Source organism: Passer montanus, unplaced genomic scaffold (assembly GCF_014805655.1).
Source record: "Passer montanus isolate IOZ18808 unplaced genomic scaffold, ASM1480565v1 scaffold18, whole genome shotgun sequence".
Taxonomy (NCBI): Eukaryota; Metazoa; Chordata; class Aves; order Passeriformes; family Passeridae; genus Passer; species Passer montanus.
In genome coordinates, this window is record NW_024365381.1 from 1,079,335 (window position 1) to 1,103,203 (window position 23,869).

At 37.1% G+C, this 23,869-nt stretch overlaps 1 protein-coding gene across 4 annotated transcripts in view; it reads right to left on the minus strand.

Annotated features, from left to right (window-relative positions):
- AKAP6 (A-kinase anchoring protein 6) overlaps window positions 1-23,869 on the minus strand; it is a 292,740-nt gene that overhangs the window by 207,660 nt on the left and 61,211 nt on the right. For 3 of the 4 annotated variants that reach the window (XM_039705048.1, XM_039705046.1, XM_039705044.1), the window contains exon 1: window positions 593-1,026. The exons of the other annotated variant lie outside the window; for it this stretch is intronic. The gene's annotated coding sequence lies outside the window, so the exon portion shown is untranslated. Of the gene's footprint in view, window positions 1-592; window positions 1,027-23,869 lie in introns of those variants that run through there. 4 annotated transcript variants of the gene reach the window in all.

Consider the following 23,869-nt stretch of genomic DNA (forward strand, 5'->3'; position numbering starts at 1 on the left):
GATGCTGAGTATTTTCTAGTTAATCTGTTTACATTACCTATTTTTCAGCTTAAACTTTGTTGCCATAAGTACTCAACATAAATTGTTAGAAAACAATCAGTGTAATAACATTTTTGTCTGAGACATTGCTGATCACAGTTCATTCAGTTCTAAAGCATAGAATTCACCTAACAGCTGAAGCTATCTCAATATTTTAAACATATTCTTCACATTATTTCCTCCTGAAAGTGAAATTTTGCTGAGACACAGGTGGTCCTTATTTCTGCATGTTTACCGATAAACACGCCTACCAGAGAAACAGCTGGGAATCACTAAATGATACCAGAGCACAGGAAGAGCAGGGCTTGCTTCCTAGTTTTTTCACAAAAAAAGAAAGGAAAAAAGAAAACACAAACAAAAAAAAAACCCTGGCACTCTTGCAGAGTTTTTCAGTATGACTCAGCTCTAGAGAGGACATTAAAGCAATTAGCAAACAGAAATGAAAACATGCTCCTGCAGAAGCAAACAAAAGCTGGTCCGTGCTGCATGCAGAGCGCACTTCTCGCTTTCATGCACTGAGTGGGCAATTAGCAACCATTAGGAACCTGCTGACCTGCGTGTTGTTACGATGTGCTTCACTCTCTAAGAGTGGCTCTCCAGCATTACAGCTAATGCCTCCTTAATCCTAGCAGCTCTTACAGTCAAGTCCTTTGCATTCTTTCCTTTCTGCCAGATCACAAGTTGCAACACTTCAAAATTAAGAATATGTGCAGAAATTTTGAAATAAATAATTCTTTACATCTTCTTAAAAAAAAAAATCTACGAAAGTAATAAAATACACTGTGGATACTAATTAGCAAGGTCTGTGGAAGATTTAAAAAGCCCACAAACGCTTGAAAGGAGAAACTTGCAGCCAGAAATGACTGAATCCAAACACTAGGACACAGATTTCTTTAAACTGATTCTTGGCAGAATAAAAAGGCATCATCATCCAACTGTGCTGCGAGAAAGGACAACTGAAGGGCTCTCCCGGAGCACTGGAGCGAAGGAGGGCGGCTCCGCTGCGGCCGCTTCGGCCGCGGAGGGAGGAAGCGAGCGCCGCGCGTCCCGGCCCCGCAGCCGCCCCGCCCCGGAGAGCGGCGGAAAACGGGAAAACGCCCCCGCAGAGGTGTGTTTGCAAAATTGCAGTGCTGGAGTACAAATAGCAAACAAGGCCCAGCAGCAGCAGCCAGTCTCATGGACATATCTGTTTCACGCAATTCAGGAGTTACAGAACTTCGAAAGGCTCTTGATCAGAAGTAGGTTCTGCTAGAATAAAGGGTTAGGAATGGATGATCGAGTTAATATTTTGGGGTCATATATTGATATTTTAAGTGACTGATTTGAATGCTAGTCTTAAATTTGGTTATATTTCTGGAGTATTTTGTTTTTCCAGATTTTGTGACAGGTACAAATAGTGAATTGTAAACCACAATAAGTGTTAGAACACTTATCAAAACTGAATAAATTATTTTAGAGGTGATCTTTATACCTTGCAATTTTTTTTTTTTTTAATGAGGTAAAGAAGGCATTCTTTTCCTTCTAAGCAGGACCTTATCACAGCCAATTTTTTTTTTTTTTTTTGTGTTAAATGGAACTCAAAAGCTATGCTCAGTCTCATTTTCTGCATCAAAGAATCCTGGTAGTATCAATGGCAGCTTTAGGTGGGCAAGCCATGCTAAATCACATTCCAGCTTTTTTCTAAGCCAAACCTTCTCTGTACCCAAAAGAGTTATACAAACCAGCTGATTTTAAATTTGCAGGTGAACAGATGAAAATGCAATGTCAAATGTCCTTATCAATAAAATGGTTCAATCTTTCAACACATGCAGGGCATGACCTTACTTTCATCATGACAATCAGATTGAAAGTTATGATACCATTATTTCTAAAAATACTTCTCCAATTATTTATTTCTGCCACTTCAAAAGCTACTGTTTCAATCTGCTGAAGGGCACATTTAAGAACTATATAACACAGCCACCACAGCTTGCATTCCTTCTGGCGGGAGAAAAAAAAAATAGAAAAATTGAGCATATTTTTTTGCCTTGTGTTAATTCTTTATATACAGTTTTACATTGTCATGGATCCTTGTATATAAGGTGAGAGATCCTGTGTAAGCCCATGCACACATATGCTTTCTATCTTCATCTTCAGTAAGTGCATTACGCCGAGCAGATGGCTGATTACCTTCCACTAATCACACAGACAACTTCACTTTCCCCTGCTTTTCAGCTCAGTCAGATGCTAACACTCTTACACAAAACATAGAATGTCTGTGTCAACCATAATACAGTTTATCAATCACCACAAGCCTTGGAAGGCTCTCGCACTCATTCTGCTCCCCCGTTGTTCACATTTCCCTTGTTTATAAATTGCAGGCCACATTCACTCTGCCAGCATCAGATCACCCACCTTTTCCTCCAATAGCAGTTAGCTGCTGTCAAACAAAGCATCATTAAGCATTTTAAGCCATAGAGTAGTCCAGTCATTGATCAGTGGTGCAGACACTGGGTCGAATGAATGTTAATGAGCTCTAATTTCCCTTACTGTCACATATTGTTAAAATCAGCCGCAGTCACTATACAGCCACCTGTCTGTCACATAAATAATTTATTTCAATCTCAAAAATGCCACAAAAAAAACCCCAGAGAAACTCCATCACTAAATAATTTTGTCTGCTTGCTTTGAAATCTAATAATGTAAATTTTAACATCAGATTTAATGAGCTCATTGGTGCTGTGTTTTCTTGAATAGATACAGTGAAAACAAATGTCTCATGCAGACAAGTTATATTATAATGTCTTTTCCGTTTCAATAGTCTCAGGAATTCTCTGCCAAGTTATAAGGCTCATTATACTTCTTCTTGAAAATGTAATTAACTGTATCAACTACAAAGATAAATTATTTCAGTGTGCAAAAAAACTGAAGTATATCATTTCAGTTACATATAGAGCAAATGAAATTTAATATCACAGCAAGCCTATCCATGCTACATTGATCTTGTTGCTGATCTCCTATATGATTTAAGAAGTAAAACCATTTCAAAAACTTTGAAATAACTGAATTCTAATGAACCCAGTTTATGTTTTTCTCTTCATATCATTCCTCATGAATGTGTTTCAGAAATACCTCCTTTGCAATTGTCCTATGATTATATTTAAAATCCTGAACAAATTGGGCAATTTCTCATTTAGGACTGCTTGGCCTCCTATTTCATGTGTGAGACTCTTAGAAAGTATATCTGATGGGGAACAGGATGATGCCTTGATTCCTTCAGTATGTCGACCAAAGAGGCTTGCACAGTAAGTCTAGTATTAAACATGAACACTAACATGAATCATGATTACAATTTTTCATGTGACTGATTTAAAGTCCATTAAAAAGTCTGCCCCCAAGGCTTTAATGGCAGCAAAGCCAGACCATCAATTTTTAACTGAGGAAATCCAACCATGGACGTTCAAGTTCCTGATTATGTGAATAAATCACAATTTAAGACACAGCAATGACCCAACATAATCTTTGTTATTTACGTTTTCTTTTTCTAATATGAGGTGAAGGAAAATGTGGAACTTAAAGGCAAGTGTTCAGTTAGAAATTGGAAATTGTGGCAAATCAGGGAAAGCGGAAATTCTACTGGAGGATTTAGCAAAGGATCTGTGTGAAAGTGATAGCCTAGCAGGAGAGACTGTGAAACAAACCAACAGTCCATAAGGTCTAGGCATTATACAACCAGACAGTCTCCAAGAAGCCACGGGTAAAACAGGCAAATTGCTGGTTGTGGTGTGCATGACCTTCCATTTGGAACTTCTTTGGTTCTTAGGATATCAGATGGCAAAGAAAGGTTCTGCAGATCCTTTCACATGATGTTTATGTCATGCAAACTTGTAGAAACTCTAGCAGAATGAGGCAACACCATTTTTTTAGAGGAAGACCCCCCCACTGGTTTTGGAAAGCATACTACTGGTGTTTTCCAACAAAATGCTTTTGACAAGATCGAATGCCAAAGTCTAAATGAGTCTAAATAGCCACAGTATAAGAAGGCAGGTACTTGAATAGACAAATAATGAAAACAGTAAACAGCGGAACGAAAATCAAATGCAGATCACAAGCAGGGTTTCACAGATACCTCTGCTAAGCGCTATGCTTCTCAATAAGTGGATTAATGATCTGAAAAATGGGTGAAAAATCAAGTGGAAAATGTTTGTAGGAGGTATTGAAATACTTGGGATAAATATAAACTCTGAGTAAATGAAAGATGTCACAAAGCAAAAAAAAAAGTGCAATAACATAAGATTAAACTTAATATAGACAAATATTGTTATGTATATGAAAAAAAATCGAACCACAAAAAAAGGTGAAGTTTTGCCTGAAACAGTGCATTAAAATTTATCTGCTCCTAGCTCATATAATTTTATGTTCTCACTTACAAAAAAGCAGGGAGGCTAGCTGGAAATGATCCCATTTGACATCTGCCATGAGGTACATCAGAAAAAAATTCTACGCTACAACATATACAGACATTGAAAACAATTGTGTAGTGCCAGACTCACACAGACGAAGAAATGTGTTCAGAGAGTCAAGCATATTGTGATGAGCAGTTTTGTTTCCTGGTCCTTTCTAACTCAGGTTTGCCCTGCAGTGAGTAACAGTGTCTGGGAGATGATGTGCTACAGAGATTAGCATTAAAATGGACAAAGACAAATTAGCTGCCTCATATTAACTCATCATTACTTCAACATCCTTTATTACCTAACTGCTCTACACCATCTTAGGCTTTTGTTGTCCTAATTTTCATTCCAGAAAGTCAGGAGTACATAGTGGCAACTTTTATACACTGATTTTTCAGCACACAAATGAGTGGGGTTTTGTTGGTTTTTTTTTTAATTTGTGCATTTGGGCAGGTTATTTTTGCTTTCCTGGGTAAAGCCATTTTTGTCATTCTAGTGGCTAAGAGTGAGCAAAACATTTGTAAACATAAAACATTTTTTCCCTTCAGCTACAACAGTCAGATGGTGAAGGATTCATAATAACTATTCTAGCAAGAAGATGGTGTCTTGTTCCAAAATTTTTCTCCAAAGAGATAGTGTGAAACATCTTTTAAATTGAAAGATAGCAAAATCAAGATTAGGCTGGGCTGAATATTAATCTGTATTTTAAATGTTCTTTCAGTATATACAGAGGCAGTGAGATATAAGTGAGAACATACTGAGCTGTTTCTCCTATCACAGCAGAATGAAAGAAACTGGTGCAACTCTCAGCTCAAAGTTAGGGCAAACAAAAATAATGTTTCACTTCAATTTCACAGTCTAGTTTCACTGCAAATAAATGCTAATCACTTAGGAGAAATCTTAACATTTTTTCTGGGAAAATTTTCCAGGGGCTAAATGAGCTTATTCCTTTTAATTATAGAAGCTGATTATAAGAAATTAATTACATGTATCAAGGAGCAATATGACCTCATAATAGATCAGATAAGAACTTTCTCACATGTATTGTACAAAATATGTCAGTCACAGCCACCACTCACTGCCTTGCAAGTCTTACATCTTTCTCAAGCAGAAAGACCACCATTTCAGCTTCTTCCTTAAATATGTTACAGGTACTGCAATACTGTTCTGTCAATCAGTACAAAGGTTATTTTAGGAAAAAACCCAAACCAAAAACAATCTACCTGCAGAATTCTTCAGGGCACAACATAATTATGACAGAACCAACAGTGCAACTTGAGGCATTTAAACTGCCCCAGCCACATTTAACTATAAATAATTTAGCTGTTCAGTATAATATTTTCTCAGGTCTTCTTTAGTAGTACGCCAAAGCAATTGCTTTTTTAATCAATTTGGGGATTCACAGAAATAGACTAAGTTCTTTGGACCAGAAGCTGGTTTTTTTGTACTGAGTCAAGTTCCTGAAAAGTTCTGCTATATTGTTTGGTAGTGTCTCATGTCAGTAACACACTATCAAAGATGTGCATGCCATTGTTTTAGACATTCAGCTATCACAGTAACAGTGCAGTGTAAAATAGTTTCTTTATTTTGGGGGTTAATTTTTAATATACATTAAAATTTTTGTTGTACTACTAGGATGACCCATGGCTTCAGTAACTATTCTGCAAATTCTTTCCTCCTCAATCATGATGTGGATAAAATCCTGCCACTTTATGTTGATTTACTGGTCAGCTAAAAATAGATCTCCAGTCCTGTTGTGTAATCAGTCAATTAACAACAACACACAAAATTAAAGCACAAATGTTTTTACCCTTTTAATTAATTCTCATATATTACTGCTTTCTTTTGCCATAAACTTGATCAGGTACACCAAAATTAGGTTAAATTAGAAGAGGAATAAAAATTTTGATGTTTCTGAAAATTCATGGCACAAAATTATTTCTTCAAAACCTTAAGTGAAATATGTTAACGTAAGTTAACAATCCCCAAACTGCAAACTACTGTGAGTAAAAATTTTGGTTTAAAGATGAACTATACCTGCAATTAAAATTTTTAAGAAGGATAGAACTCTTTACTTCCTAAAGGCAAGCACAGGAGGGAAAAGTCAGTATTATTCAGGATAATCTTATATAAAATTATAAGGTTGTTTTCATTGTTAGCACACAGTGTCCTGTTATCATGGGAAGCATCTGCCTCCATTCTAAGGCTTTACATGGTGGACTAGATGATATTATGACTGTACTTAAGAAATTACACAAGAACTCTAGAAAATATGGCTGGAATGAGGGAAAGGGAAAGGAAGGGGAAGGATATAGATTTAAAGGATATGAATTTAAAGTCACTATAGGGAACAAGGACTCTGAATAGGAATTCTACTTACTCTGGGTAACTTTTTTCTTTCTTCCTGCCTTCCTTAATGATTTTGACTCTTATTCCATGATAACAGGACAAAGAGACACCCAAATACAGAAACTTCTTTGTAAGACCAAACAGATTAAGATGGTGAAGAAGTCACCTTACAGTACTAAAAACCATCTCAATGATCTTACACAATGGGTCCTGACCAAACTGCACTATAAGAACAGGCATCATTGAACCTGACCACCTGCATAGTAGGTTGCAGCTTGATATTCATAGTCATCTGTGGGTTGACATGGAAGAGAAAAGTGTCAGGCTACAGCTACAGAAGCTGCTAATATGTGAGAACAAGCAGGTTTGGATATTTCTGATTCAGATCCTTGAATCCCTGTAACTTGGAAAGCATTGCCTTTGTTTTCTGCCTCATTATGACTGGGCTACACAATGTCCTTCTGCACAATGAGAACATGCAGAATAATTTGTTCATTTTGTTTTATTATTTTTTTCTCCTGATATAAAAATACACATAGCGTCATATTCTGAGACTTCTCTGAATGCTTTCAAGCACAGAAGATTCTCCTAGCAATGTAAGTGGGAATTTATATTAAATTTTCCAGGACCAGAAATAATTATATTAGGAAAATAGGATCTTATGATACCACTTTCTTCATGAGTAGCTCTCGAGAATGACAGATCTTACCCCATCTGCTGCCACCAGCAGGTGATGTTTGCACCTGCACATTTTATGAATAAAAGAGCTGCAACCTCCCCCTTCTCCACATATATAAGGTGTGCACTTTTAGTCAATCTGTACAACTCACATAATTTTCTTATTATTTTCAGAATTATACTGAACAAGTTAATAATATGAATCAATTAACAGAAATGCCATAAAGCAGTCCACAGGAGGTCCATTAATTTGCTCTGCAAATTACATTTTAGATCAAGCACCTAAAAAACCAATAGAATCTAAACACTTACTGAAAAACTGAAATAATTGTATGAACTGGTGTTTTTGTTTGGTTACATTTCAAGTCAGTATATATGTATCTAGAATTACTGCTATTTCCAGTTCAGCAATTTTTCCATCCTAGTACAAATTATGTGCAAAGTGCATGAAAAAGGAAGACTGCAAATGGGCAGAATGGAGAAATAGTCACTTATCTAGAAGTAATAGCAATTGTTCCCATCTATTATTTACAGGTTTTTCCTATATTTTCTTGTTGTTTGACCTTCAAATTTTGTACATTAATAATTTGTCCATTATGATGGAATAACACCTACTTCAAAAAATACATTTATGTCACTTTTTTGAACATACGGTTACAAGCCAATCATATGTCTTCAATTTATGGGGTATTTTTTTAATTATAATTTTTGCTCAGGAAAAGCAAGTTAAATAGGCAAAATTTGTTCAGACACCTGTGTAAACATACAGCTGTGAACTGTAATGCATGCAGGATATTTTATTCTCCCAGAAAAAAATGTTATTATGGAAAAATGCTAAAAAGTAGAAAAATTATGCACAGTCATTTTAGAACTGCATGCATGGTACATGCAGATGTATGGTAATGATTGCAATATCAGATGCAATTTCAATAATAATTTTTTAAGCATGAAATGATTGAATTTATAAAAACTTGTGTCGTTCTCTATGTGCTTTCCTAACTTAAATAGGAAATTCTGTATTGAAAACACTGTGCATCTGGTTATTGTCTATGTAGCTTTTACTCTGGAAATTGGGATTGAAATTCCATGAGACTTCCTCCCACCAGATGTCACTACTTTTTAGGTTTGAAATGTTCACAAAACTGTTTCTTCTATGACACTTATTTGTTCCTGAACTAAACCAAGGAATTTGGAGGTCCATAAAAAGCTTGAAAACCCACTAAGAAGTTCAAAGCATGTTAAACTGTTTTCTCAGTGCTGTTCTGAAATAGTTCTTGTAGAGTTTCAATTTAGTTACTTGCTGTTGCCAGCCTGTGGTGCACTAAACCATGCAGCTGTGATTACTACAGTAACACAACAAACATAGGTTTTCAGCATAAGTTAAAACACTGACTTTTTGCCTGAAAACTCAAGTTGTTGTTCTGAGAGATGGAAAAACAAACATGATTTTATGTAACCTACAGCTACCTGAAATTTCACAATAATCACTTGGGAATGCTCAGGCCTAAATTCCAACAACTACATTAAGAGAAGTTTACAAAAAGTAGAATTAAACTGGAACAATTGAGCAAGCTTCACTCAAAACACCTCCTAAAGTTCTGTTTAAGGTGTTTTCTTTCACAGCGGATGCCAGTTCCTAAAGGTAGCAGGAATTAGAGATCTTGCTTTAAAATACCTGCAGCCATTTGTGAATGGAGAAGGAACTACTCCATCACTTTTTCTTTCCAAATACAAAGTGGTTTTATCCAGGCATGACACTTCATATTTAGCAAATGTGGTTTATTTTTGTGTGGCAAGTATTCAAGTATTCAGTAAATTGTTCAGTTGCAAAGAAAATAGAGGCAAAACATTATTCTGCTTGCTTGTTCTTCATATGGAACTGGAGGAAAACCTTCAGAGAATTCTGAATTGCACAGCATGTGAGACTATCCTTATTAGGACAAGATAAAAGACATATTTCTCTCTTTTCAGCTTTGTAAACCCCAGTCATGGATAGGTCTTTGGGAACCTGATTTACCAGGTAGAAAATGCAGTCCAAGTCCAAATTTAATTCAGAAAAATGTGTTTTGTCAAAAATTTTTAACGACACAATCTCTGCTCTGTTTAACCATCTGTTAAATTTACATGTGTTATTCTACTTTTGTGATATACACACATGTGATTGCTAACTTCAAGTAAGTTCTGACCAGCCATAGATCAAATGAAATGGCAAAAAGTCTCAGAATTAATGTCCTTATCTTTTCTTCTGCTGAAATATCCACTTTCTTCAAAATTAACAGTACAGAGGTGCACTTTCACTTATTCAAAGACATATTGTTTATAACTTATTACATCAGTACCTATTTCTATACCTCTTTCATGCCAGTGGGTCATTTCAGTGCATTACAGGTATAGTAAAAGTCTGTAGCAACAGACCTAGACAAAACCAAAGCAGTAAAGAGAATGAGGTTATTAAAAACCATTGCATTTGCACATTTCAGTCATCCCATCATTTAACCAGTCCACGGAGAGTGGAATTTCTTTGGATCTTTTTAATCTTTTTTTTCTCCTGGACATTTACACTTCTGAGAAACAGAGACATGAATTCAAAGAAATAGTAATAGGACTCAAAAACACCCCAGAACTATATTTCAACAAGTTAATGCAAGATCCCACCTAAATATAAATTATAAAAGATATGCATTTATGGACATTATAATATGAAAATGTAATGGTCAAAATTAGTGATTAAAATACACCTAACATTTAACACTGATTGGAACACATTTTTTTGCACTAAAACATGTCTCCTACATTGTACAAAAGTAGTCTGACAGGTTTAACAAGGAAAGAGACAATCTGTGAAAAATTTGTGTCTATTCTATTCCTCTGCTCTGCTGAGACCCCACCTGCAGGGCTGCATCAGCTCTGGGGTCACAGCACAGGAAGGACATGGAGTGACTCCAGAGGAGGCCACAAGATGATCAGAGGGATGGAGAACCTCTCCTGAAGGAAAGGCTGGGAGAACTGGGGTTGTGCAGCCAGGAGAAGAGGAGACATCAGCGTGACCTAATTGCAGCCTTCCAGTACCTGAGGGGAGCTACACAATGGAGAGGGACTTTTTACAAGGCAGTGTAGTGATACAAAAGGGAATGGCTTAAAAGTGAAAGGAAACAGGTTAAACTAGATACTAGGAAGAAGTCCTTTACTGTGAGGGGGTGAGGCACTGGAACAGGTCACCCAGAGAAGCTGTGGATGCCCCATCCCTGGAGGAGTTCCAGGGAGTGTTGGGTGGGCTCTGAGCAGCCTGATCTAGTAGAAGGTGGCCCTGCCCATGGGCTGGAACTAGATAACCTATCGCTGTCCCTTCTAACTCGGGATATTCTAGATTCTATGATTAATTTAACTCTGTTTTGATAAAAATGGCTTCAAGTTGGTAATTTCAAGTTTAGGACTATGTTCCCTTCAAGCAGAAAAAACCAACACACCAAACATTGGTTAGCTGCTTGAGCAAAGAAGTAGTAAGGAAACTAACAGCAAAAATAAGTTTAAAAAACCCAAACAAAACAAAACAGTGGTCTAGCTCATAAAGAAAGATTGTGATGAGCTTTATTCTAGAGCTTAGTGACTGAATTGATGGACTGGGATATTCCAGCTGTCAGAAAGTTATCAGGAGAAAAAGTGGAAAATGCTAGAAATGTCTGTATTCCCAGCAGCTGTGGAATTAAATGTATTACAGAGCCAGCTACAAATGATAACTTTTTTTTTTCTAGAAAGATCTTGAAATCTGCGAAGAGCTAAGAGGGAGGGAGGGAGGGATGAACAGTTTCCTGGGAAGATAATTTCCTCTGCAGTTGCCAACAGAGTTAAGATGACATGGATATTTTCTGCATCACTCTTCTAATTGGTAACTACACCCCTTCAATGTTTTAAACAGAAACAGATGCTTCTGTCTTAAAGTTGTTTTGCAAAGCAAAAGGGAAACAGAACCATGGATGAGTGGATCTGTTGGTCTTTTATGTCGACAAGAATTGATTTTGCAAGGATTAGAAATACTTCTTTGTGGAATGAAAACTATGATAGCTTAAAGAGTCCTCTAAGCTTTGAACAATAATTTATATAGGATAGTGTAATAGGATAATTGTCCTTCCTAAGCTTGTTCTTCCATTCACTGATAAACACTTTTAGGAAGAACAAAATCATATTATGAGATGGAACATATTATAGGAAGATAGTTACGTGGGAAATATTTTCCTGCTCTAGTGCTGTCATTCATGCTGTCTATCATGTAGATGAAGAACAAACCATTTCAGACACCTTCTCTCTACTGTTCATTCTGCATTTTTTGAATAAGTAAATCACCTCCCTATACCTCTGTTTCCATTCTTTGATGAGCAAATTCCTTAGGCCAATAACTCTTTTCAGTACACACCAGAGGCAACAAAGTGCGGCCACATTGATATCTGTGAATTTCAGGCATTAAAGACTGTAAACAGTAACTTAGAATGAAGAGAAAAGCAAAGTAAAATACACTGTGGATATACAAGCCTTACAGAGCACAGGGGCCTTCTCAAGTTTGTTGCAAACAAATTTAAGTATTTCCTGTGGAGTAGTCCCAAGAAAGTACCAGAACTGAAAAATAATTTCTAGGTTTGCTTGATGCTGTAATTCACTCATGTTCACTGCTCTGTCATTTTTAGCCATTCCATGATCCTACATATTTATCTTTCTTTGTTCTTTGAGGAGCACATGTAATAGCATCATGATCTCCTCCTTGAGAAGAGATCATACGTAATACCGTAATGCAGGTAAATAATGATATCACATACTTGTTTGTTTAACATCCCTTGATACAGGCCATGTACAAAAATTTACATAATTAAAAATCATTTTAGTCTATTATTCAGTAAGTCTGTAATGCAAAATGATTCTAAGCAGTTGCTTACTAAGTAAAGGGAAGGTCTGTAAGAGTAAGACAATAAATAACTGCGAAAGAAGTCGTGGCTGCATGGAAAAAAAGTAAAAACATGAGTGGAAGCAGCCCTGATGTTCACTTCAAAAAGAGGTTTTTGTTTGATAGATTTTTCATAGACACATACATAGTTAAACTTTGTTTGTTTGTAATTCTTTTGAAAATTCTCAATATGATTTCATGCAAGTTTGGGCAACAGAGACATCCACAATTTGGTTAGACTGCAGTCTCATTAAACATCTATGACTAAACAGCTTTCTACCCCTTCTCTTGTCATACTCCTTCCTAATGGAATTAACTTCTCATTCTTAAAATTAGGTTAGATTCTTTTTAAACTCATCTACAAAACAACTTCATACCCAGTAATTCTTAAGTAGCAGCCACTTTCCTGACCAGTATCTACCCACTAGAAATGGGAGAGCTCAACTCATTTGTTCAAACACCATTGCCCAGCCCATGCCTATTCAATATCTAGGATATTAACTATGACACAGGAACTACAGGAAAATTGATCTTCAAGACACAGGCCAGGCATTATACTCTAGGATGGTGCAAACCTAGTCTTAATGACAGTCCCACTCCACCAGACCTTAAAACCTGTGTTAGAAATAGCTTTCCCTTCTCACACAGAGTATGAATGGTGCATATGGCAGCATCAAGCCTTGCATGACTCACAGAAGTGTTCTGCCTGTTCATTCATAAACAACATTAACTGAATGCAGCTGAACAGTTACCCTGCAACTCACTGCCTCATCAGGAAGAAACTGTCATCCCATACATCAAAAAAGTAGCTCTGAATGCTAAGGCATGCAGTTCTTTTTGAGTGAATATTCTCTCTGAATATCCTGAAACCTGGAAAAATTTACCTGGATAGCTTATGCACCACTATGTAACAGAAACAGAGGAAATAGAAATATATAATTAACTAGTAAAATGCTTTTATATCTGCATGAACAGTAACTGCATTACGAACTTCACCTCAATTTCATTTTTAAAATATAAATAGATATTCACAATGAGGACAATACAAAAGTGGCAAAGCAAGAGGTGACCTCTGGCATTTGCTGTTGCTCTTTGTGGAAGTTCAAATGCATGTTTTGTTTCAAACATCTTTGTTTTTAAAAGAATCCTTTTGGTTTAACATAGTATGCTAGTAATTGGCATTCTCTTCTGTACCAGTAATGACCCTGTTTTATTTTGTTCCCACTTTTACTCAGAATTGGAGCCAGCTTCTTGCCTACCAGAGAACAGAGAAAGAGGACAGTATTGAACAATAATTTAGAAAGTTAATTGAAAGAGTAACTCTTTGAGTAGCATGCCGTGACAGTCTTTGCTGTCCCTCTGCTGCCCTGAATCTCTTTCTGGTTGAAAAAAATCTACTCATCTTTAACAGACACAACTGAAATGGGCCTGGAGGCAGGAGAGGCACTTCTCCAGCAAGGAAAAAAGAAACAGGGTGAAATACTGCAAGTTTCCCAATAACAGCCTGTCCACTTTCTGAGCTGATTATTGCTCTATTCAGGCACAGAGGCAGGGTTTCCCGTGGCAGAGTGAGAGCCTGTTAACCCCAAAGTCATGCTTACAGCGAGGAGAGGTAAACACTAATAAATCATGGAGTGTTTTTTCAATAGAAATAAAGCACACAGCAAAAGGAACAAAGATGTGGCTTGCTAGCTAAGGGATCGTGGGAAGAAGTGTTTGGTGGGGAATCAAACAAGGCTGTTTTGAGTGAGATCCCACAGGAATTAGCAAGGCCCAATGCTATTTGACATTTACACCAGTGATCTGGAAGCAAATATTAAAACACTGCTCATAATTCTTGCAGATAGACAGACTGGGGGAAAGCTAAAGAACGACCCGTCTGGCTACAGCAAGAAGCTCCCCTGCTTTTCAGATGAGTCACACTGGTGGCTAAGGTCATGCTTTCTGAAAAGTACAACAATAAACAAAATGCATTTTAATATAAACAGATGTAGGGTTGGACACCAATGATCGAGGAATGCAATCAGTACCTAACATATGGGAGAATCCTGGGAATAGTAGGAAAAAAATAGCACTGCCTCTGAATATAAGCAATTGTGAGAATGGAATGTCGTATGGAGGTGTGGGATACACATTATAAAAAACATGTTGAAAAACTGGAATGTGCATGACAAAAGTCATTGAAGTAAAAAGAGAGATGTTTAAAAAGATATTCAAGTATGAAAGTTGAAGCCAGACAAGTTCAAAGTATGAAAAAGTCTTCAGCAATAAGAGCAATTAATCATGATAATCAAATTACAGAGAAAAAATAAGAGTGGATTCCCTGCCTCCCTGCTCATCAAGAAAGAAAGATCACAGTTAGCCAAATGATAGTTACTTGGCCCAAATATATACAAAAATTCAACAATTTTAAAACTAGAGACTGTTCAGGAAATTAAAATGTCAGAAAGTTTACTGGAACATAAATGAGGATTTCTGCAGTCAGAATCCAGACCCTTGGGACATACTACATTTCACAACACTACAGTAAAGAATGCTGAATGACCAGAAAAATAAGGATCTGACTCTTCTGATCACGCTGTAAAGAATTCTTGGTTTATTGTCATTACTGTTGTGAATATCTAATATCTATTTTACTTATAACCTCTCTTCTGCCACCAAATGAAGAGACTCATTAGTAAAAACATGCTACTTTGTCAATAATGAATTTTGCCATCTGTTAGAATTTCTAATAAATTTTCTGATGTGGCAAAAAGAAAATTAATCCAGTTAATCTTTATCTTTCTGTATTTCTACAGAAAATATATTTCTATAGAAAATTCAGTCTGTCCAATTAAAAAAGAATGGATTAAGGATTTTTCTTTAATCCATTAAATAAATTATTCTAATAAAGTTTCAGCCACTAACATTTTCCCCGATTTTTCAGAAAATAGACAATAGATATCATCTTCAGGACAGTCTTTAAATAAATGTTTCCTGAAGTAGAGCTGAAGTAACATGACTGGTAAAGCAACAAGCCTATTCTGGGTGCCTTCCTTTAGGTTCTATTACTCAATGCATTGTGCTGGTTTGATTCAGTCTACTAGTAATAGAAGTTTCTGACACTGAAAATAAGTTTCAAAAAGAGGTGTTTATTCTAAGTGACAAAGTATAGATCTGCTTCAAAAAGCATATAGTCAGAGAGTCAGGAATAGTTAGTCTGTTGTAACCCTTGAAAGCACAGCCTGACAGAAGGAGGAAAATAGACCTCTTCTTTCATTACTTTTCACCTATTTCATGGAATTATTCTGTTTCACTTGTAAAATACCAAAGCAGAATCTGAACATTCTGTACTAGCATTCACAACCATTTCAAAAATATTGCAATATATTCTGTAATTACCACAATCTCATATATTGCTGCAGTCTCTATTAATCATGGTTTTATTCTAATAGATTTTTTTCATTTGACATGTAAGCAATTGGAAATTCACTGACTCACAGCACTGCTCCATCTTTGAAGAGCTGCAGAATTGTTTATGTAAATATGGTTCTAAACAGCAAGTCTGTCTGCAGTTCCTGTAAAACTGCTGTGACACGCCATGTGATTGTTGTCAAACCACAACTGTCACATCATATTACAGACTCAGTAACCTCACTTATACACTCCACAAACATTTATAACCTCGCTTATACACTCCACAAACTGTACATCAACTCTTTTCTGTTAAGCTTCAGAATAAAAGAATAGCAAAGCATGACTCACAGCCTTGAAAAAAACATGCCCTTCTCTTGGGGAAAAAATACACGCAATCTCTACAGGATCTGAGCTGACGCCATGCAAGGCAAGGCTGGCATGACTAAACAGTAAGAATCTGCATCAGCTGCCATTACCACAGCTTTTGTTTGTATGGTATGAGATATGGAGCTGTCAGTGGCTAACTGCTCACAGGAGGTATAAATAGTCCTGTCGGATTTTGCATTCCAAGCTCGTAAGTTTTGCATCTCATGCTGTCAGTAGCTGTTCACAGAAGGGCTGCTCGCCCTGCCGAGGGAGGTGAGCCACAGCCTGCCCCAGGCACCCCTGCCACACAGCTGGGTGTGCAGACCCGAGTGCTACCCTGCCACTGAACTTTTGCTAGTGCCACAGAAGGCTGCACACACGTTCCTCACAATCTTGAGAGCTGATCTTTATGCCTGACGGACTCTTGATGATCATGCTGACAGGTGCTTGTGCAAGTGAAAAAATCAGTGCCCCTGTGTCTAAGGTCTTTTTAAGAGGGAAGGAGAAAGTGGGCAGCTGGCAGGGCCAGGGGACAGCTGACCACAGCTGCTCACCTGCTGGAAACCCTGCTCCAGCATTTCCTCCAGGACATAGAAACAGTAAGGGGCGAAATATCTCCTCTGTTCCAGACAGACCAATCAAGTATTGTTACACTGCACTTGACACAGCTCTCCCTCAGTCCAAATTAGGAAAAATTAATCATTTGTGTACATGATGTGCCATACAACATGACCTGACAAGGGCATTGTGGGTGGTTTGGTGTTACTGTGTATAAAGTGAAACCCTAAGCCACAATGTTACAGGCTATGCAACCCCAATACCACCCTGCTTCCCTATCTCCATCCTAACACTTCCAGATGTGCAAGCCCTGGCAGCTGAGACTGCATGCCTACTGCAGACTCTGCTAACAAAACCCTAAATCTGTCATTTTACCACACTGCTTTGAAGAGTGTAACAGATTTGCCCAGTTTTTCTACAGTATTACCATCATTCTCTTCAGAGGTTCTTTATAACTACAGGTGTCAGGTGTTCAGTTCTCTTTTATTTGATCATTGTGTTATGGGCCATTAACACAAGTTCTCTTTATCACCTCCTTTGCCTGTTTTAAGGTTCATGATGTATTATACCTCTTCACCACAATACAATCACCTCTACTCTGTTTAACTAAAAATTGCCCTTATGGCCTCAACATCTAAATCACTGCTTCTCCCTCCCCCATGTTGTTTTGTTTCAAAAAATTATATGTAGACATACTACAGTCTGAGTAAACCAAGCAAGGGTAGTATTAAGAAATAATTTAACTTTCATTCAGAAGTTCGCTGACATTCTTCACCATAAACAAGAATGAGGAAAAAAAATCTTTAGCAGTTACTTTGCAACTAATATTACATCAGAAAAGGAGAGGCCAGTTTAAACTCACATTCCCAAATAAATTGTGTCAGCTACCAATTCCATCACTCATACATTGTTCTTGTGGCTTGTCTCAGCAACCATGTCAAGTCAAAGATTTAAAATTTATGTTTCAATAAAAGGAAGCTTATGAGCAAAGGGAGGGGTAGGGAGGACAGTTGATATTTTTAATAAATATTTTTTAAGACAAGTTTTCTGTTCCTGCTTGCAAAACACTGCTTATGCAGTTATTTCAGGAACTTCTATTGTAGTAAAATCAGATCTAAATATTTATATAGTCTTGTCGTTTTTCCTGTTTTTATTTTAACCTCCTCCTGTTTTGACAGTTTCCTTTCATCTTCTAATTATCAGGCCACCTAGCTCTACATTAAAATGTTCAGGATCAATGTGCCACTGCATATTTAAGTGCTCACTCATTAATACATTGGATGTAAAGTGCAAAGGCAGAACCAAAACACAGAGTCATCAATAAGTTTAGGGACGTTAATACTTTCTAAGATACCATGCTGTAGTACTAGATGAAATATCAGCAAATCTTACTTTAATACCAATAGCACATTGTGAATACTATATCTTTACAAGAGATTTCATCCCCAAGCAGAAATAAGCAGTGGTTAGCTATCACCTAAATAGACAAGAAAGTGGACATCAATAGACCAATATGACATTATCATACTTGCTTCTGGCTGTAACAGTATTTTGTTAAGTACTGTGTGCATTGCCTGAGACTGCAAAATTACAGGAAGCCCAAACAATCATCCAAGACTATTTCAAATCCCTAGAAAGTTCATGAGATTCAGAGCAAAGTACTTTGCTTACATTAGTTTAGAGTTGGATGTTTGTTCAGGTGTCCAATTCCAACATCTAGCTGCCAATTTGCATCATCAAAACTAACTCAGACAAGTGTGAAATCCCTAGTACCATCTCTGAGGAGCCACAGCCCCGTTCTGGAGCATGTATTGAGCCACCTAAATCTGTTCAATACTTATTGGTCATCTTATACCAAGACCCCAACAGGATGCATAAATTCCCCAATGTCCTCCATGGGAAACTGCTCCAGTGGATGTGGTCAAAATATGTAACTTTCACAGACTGAACAAAGGGCCTTTTTAATCAAAGCTTGAGTTTGGAAAATGTGATCAAAGTTGCTTTCTTGGAAAGTGAGACAGATCTAAATTCTCAGAGTGGAGAAGGGATTTGAAGGCAAATCTCTAATTTCCCAAGATATTGTTTATCCTCTAAGTTACTGGCTTTGCGGTCTGAACTCATCTTTTAAGCTGTTTCACCTGGCTGCAATAATTGAATACACACTGAGCCGTAGAATGCACAAGAACTGCTCCCCAGCTAAAGGTTTGAACAACTCATCTAGAAGAATGAAGATATGTATCTCATTCCCAAGGTAAAATTGGTATCTTAAACAAAAACTATGAGATTGCAGCATGACATTTTTGAGTCTACCTTGTGCTTAGTCAATTTTCCTGCAAGATGACTCCAGTTATTTCTCCGCTAAGACTATCTGTACATGGTGTGAAGTCATAATCTCTTATTCCAAGGCAGAAAAAATAACAGGCAAAATGCAAAGCCACAGATGTCTGAGGATAGAGGTATTTGAGCTAGGGGAAGGAATGTGAGGACATGTTCAAATTATGGCTTTATGTCATGCTGGTTTTGTTTTAGAGATTTGGGGTGGTTTTTGGTTTAAAAAGGTCCTTGTTGAGCTACATCAAATACATGTTATTTCTTTATGTAGCTGGAGTTTAATTTGATATAATGCTACAGCATAGAAAGTCCTTAGAAGTTACGTCTTAAACTCAAACAATACCATCCTGCTCTTTTCTGGTTCTTGATAATGCTGTTACATGCTGGATGGTTTTGCTATTAACTTTTTCAAAAAAAGCAGATACATTTTTTTCTTCTTCAAAACCCCCTTAATTTTATGCTCAACCATGCTTGTAGTCAGCCATTTTTATTTAATCAAGTTCTCCAAAGCTAGAATCTGATACTAAGAAACTTTTCTTTATACTTTCAGGTTATAAGTGTGGGCTAAACCAGTAATTTCTCTATTTATACCACTTAACCATGCTTTGCATGCAGACAAAAAAAAGCTCAGGGCTTTCTGTGAAACAGATAAAATGAAAGAATTCCTTTTAAACGCAGGCGGACAAGGACACAAGTCAGAAGCATATTTTAATAACTCATGACAAGTGTGAATGTGACTGAGAAACTTCATATGATCAGATGACAAGCCTAATTATGAGCATGCTGCTGAGGCAAGAATTGCACATTTCATAAGATCTTAAGGAAAGAATATTTATTGGTCTACAGCAAGGAAAAATAAAAATCCTGACACAATACCTTTCCAAAAGCTGCAGCTGTAGCCAACTCTCTATGTGCCTTCCAAACAATCTCTTGCTCCTTTAAAAGATTCCACTGACACTTGTCAGGTTGTTTTCAAGCAGTTAGCCTATATTTTTTTCCCAGGTTGCTCACAGATACAAAATCCATACCATGACAGAGATATGGTCTGATGAGAAGTTGTTTAGAGTTTGTGATCTTCCACTTCTGCTCTTCATATTTTATACACCTACATCTATAGAAATGACATGTGCAGGATTTATGCAAGTGCAGGGTGAAGGGTGGTTGCTTTTTTTAAAATAAAAGATTGAAAATCAATAGAAACACAATGTGAGACAAGCTAGTGCTCCAAAGATAGCACTTTAGGTACATTTGAACAACTAAAAAGTACCAGAACCATTTTTCTTTCTTCCTTCATAGAGCTGTATGGTGATCAGCTGCCTGTCCTCAAGACAAACAAAGGAACCCATATCTCAGGAGGACCAAAAATTAAAAAGAACCGTTAGGACATCTTTGAATTTTTCCAAGTCTTTATACTGGAAGGCATCCTCAGTGCCCAGAAAATGTAACCCAGACAGGTGGCCTGTTCAAGTCACAGCAGCCTTCCTGAAGTGAAGCACTGCCCTCTTTGAGCTGTTCTCTGACACAGTGGAAGGGTCTGTTTATAACCTTAAACCAGCTGCGGTTTCTTGCTTAACTGCTTGTTAATCCTGCATAAGTACCATGCATCTGACTGGGGAATGGGCTTGTTTTAAAATCACTGACTCTGTTGGCAAGAGGAATATCCACCAGTACAGACTGTCTGCTATTACCTTCTCTACATCTCTGTGACCTACAGCAGGTGGTGTAGGTAAATGTAAGGTAAATTGCTACCCCGTGATAGTAACTATAGTCAACATACTCCTATGGGCTATAGCATCATGGAAGCAGAGGTGATGTTTATTGCAGAAAATCTGTAAAGGAAATAGTAATAGCAGGCGCCCTGGAAACAGGACATGGGGCAGTACACTCCTTTCTTGTAAGAATAAAACCCAGCTGTCAGTGATCTCAAGCTGCAGATGGAGAACTATAGGAGCTGCTGTTTGGGAGAGATCATGATCTCACAGGGAGAAGGGAAAGAGATCCCAGCCACACAGAGAACAATTTAAGTGCTTTTCCATGGCCCTCACTAACTCAGGGACAGCCTGAGTCTGCAGGGAGGAAATGGCTGGAAGTTGTTTCCTGCAAGTGCAAATCTCTGAAGTAATAACAGGTGGTGCTAGTCCTGAGTCGTACGACCCAGCTGTGAAGAGCAGTTAAGAGCGTTTGTGTTTCTCATATTTCTTCATTTAGGGATGTTCTCTTAAAAATATACATATATATGTATATATACATATATATACACACACTTATCCTTTTTTTACTAAATTAATGGAAGAAACAAATACAGGCTGAGTATCAGAAAGGAGCACCCTCTGCAGTGTTACACAGTGCTGCTGTGTTACAGAATTACACAACTGATGAGAGCAATGGTGTATATTGGCAACGGCAGTGAAAGGGAAATAGAAATGAACCATCTATGCAAATATTTTGCATGCATTAGCTTAATGCTTCTTCATATAAAACACATTAAAATATGTCAAATTTGTTTGTTCCAAGTAAATACACAAATCTGTTTGTTTAGATTAGCAGCAGACTCACTGACACAGTTTTGACAAAACTTTTGATAAGTGTGTTGGAATGCACAGAAAACCAGTAACACTGGTCTGTGTTTGCAGTAAATCTTTAGGAGAAAACATTCAAGACTTTGCATAGCTGGTAATTTTTGGGCACACCATGCTCTCAAAACCACGTGATCTCTTAGAAGTCCCAGCTGTCTTCCTTTGAGCTGCACTCCTATCAAATGAGAGAGGATAACATGCCACAAATAGCCCATGGTAAACACGCCAAAGAAAGAAAAAACAACCCCCCAAACAAACAATGTTTCACTTCACTCAGGCATGAATAAGGCATGCTTTAATGCAATTGCATCTTATCTTTATAATTTATGTTCAAGTAGCTTCCAGCAACCAGAGTCAAATGAAACCAAAGACCTGAATGCATGTAACTTACACTTAAAGCGATAATGAGGATGGCTCTTTTTATGAGCATCATAAAAAGCAGTAACCAAACAATCACAGGTGACTAATGAACTGATCTGGGGTCTTGGGAGAAAGATTTCTGGAATAAATACTGGAACTACAACACTACATTGTAATGTTAATTAGGTACATAACAGTTGGTAAGCAAAGCAGTTCTCTAATTCACTTCAATAGTACAAAGAAGGGAACAGATCCCCATGGCTTTCCTCAGGCACAGCATAATTTGAAAAATGGGAGCAATTCTCTAAGTATGATTAACCAAATGAGCTACCATTTGTTTTGGACAAGATCATGGGCAAGGAAACTAAAGAGCTCAGGCTACACAGGAGTGCTTAAAAAACCAGCAGATGTATGCTTAAATAATATTTAACAGATATGATTTTTGAAAATTTGTTGGAGGTAGATAATGAAATATAGCATGTGAAACTAATTTGGGCTGTGCTTTCTGTTTAAAGTGCATTTGGGGAAATAAAACAATCTAGTAATATAAGGGGTTTTAATCTACGATTTCCAAATAATTTTGAACCTGTTTAATAGTTGAAAAATAAATAGAATTTTTTGATAGTTGCCTGTTCTGTCATGCTGCATGCAGTCTGAAGCTAGACCACTGTTTTGTGATATGGGAAATGTTGCACTTTGTGTGAACCTTTTGTAAATCCCCTTTATCTCATCAGTGCTTGCAAAACTGAAAAGAAATCATAAAAAAAACCCAGAGGAAAACTATGTTCCTGCTCACATTTCCATGTTGAATACAAAATTTACCCTTGGAAATTTCAATAAGCAATACATGGTAAACTGCAACCAACTGTAAATTTCACGCACATGAAGAATTTTTCAAGACAACATCTCCTGACTGGCTGTTGAAGCAAAAAATCATGCAAGACTTGAAGATATAAGCCTCCTGCCAGTATTAACTTCATCTTTTACAGTATGCTTTTAAAGTCGTATTTTAAAGACACTAAAGCACCTTAAAGAAATTATCATGCTTTGTTTGGTTGTTTTTTTTAGTATCACTAGCAAATCTATATTTGTCTTATATTTTGTAAAATGCTGTCTCCCTCTCACAAAAGAAATCCAAAGAAGATTCAACTTGAGGTATTTACCTATCTGGAAAACTTCATGTCAAAAGTTACTTTTTCATCGAGGTTTTACACACCACTTTACACTGATATATAGGGAAAAAAAAATCACCTGCATATAAATCCAAATGCATTTGTATCTTTATGTGACCTTCCAGACACAAAGAAATAGGTCTCATTCAGGACAACATCTTGTCTACTGGATAAATTGTATTTTTCCCTGAATGAGCACAGTTTACAAAGCTCCAGAAGCTTCCACATCCTAAGTATTTTGATGTGACCTACTTATTCCTATTCTTCACAGTCAGAAAATAACCACTGGATGAAGGAAAGTTAAATATCCATTATATTAAATTTTGCAAACCTGCCAGGTGAATGGGGAGAGTGGGGAAAGGGAAGAAATACAGAAGAAAAGGAAGAATCTCAAGACCAAGCACATGAGCCCCTTGAGGGGGAGCATCAGACCCAATTAGGTTAATAGTTTCACTGATTTGTTCCAGTTGCAAAACTGGTTCAAGCCTGTGTGTTCAGAGATGCAAGAGAGACAGATTGTACCTTGTTCCTAGCTGAATATATAGTCAAGAACATGCCTCACAATCCTGTCACTAGAATCCTTCTGGATACTTCTCCCAGTACAGTGGTGCATCACCCTGATCAAATGCCTTAGTCCTGGTGTTCTTTTAAGCCTTCCAATCCTAACAGAATATTCACAAA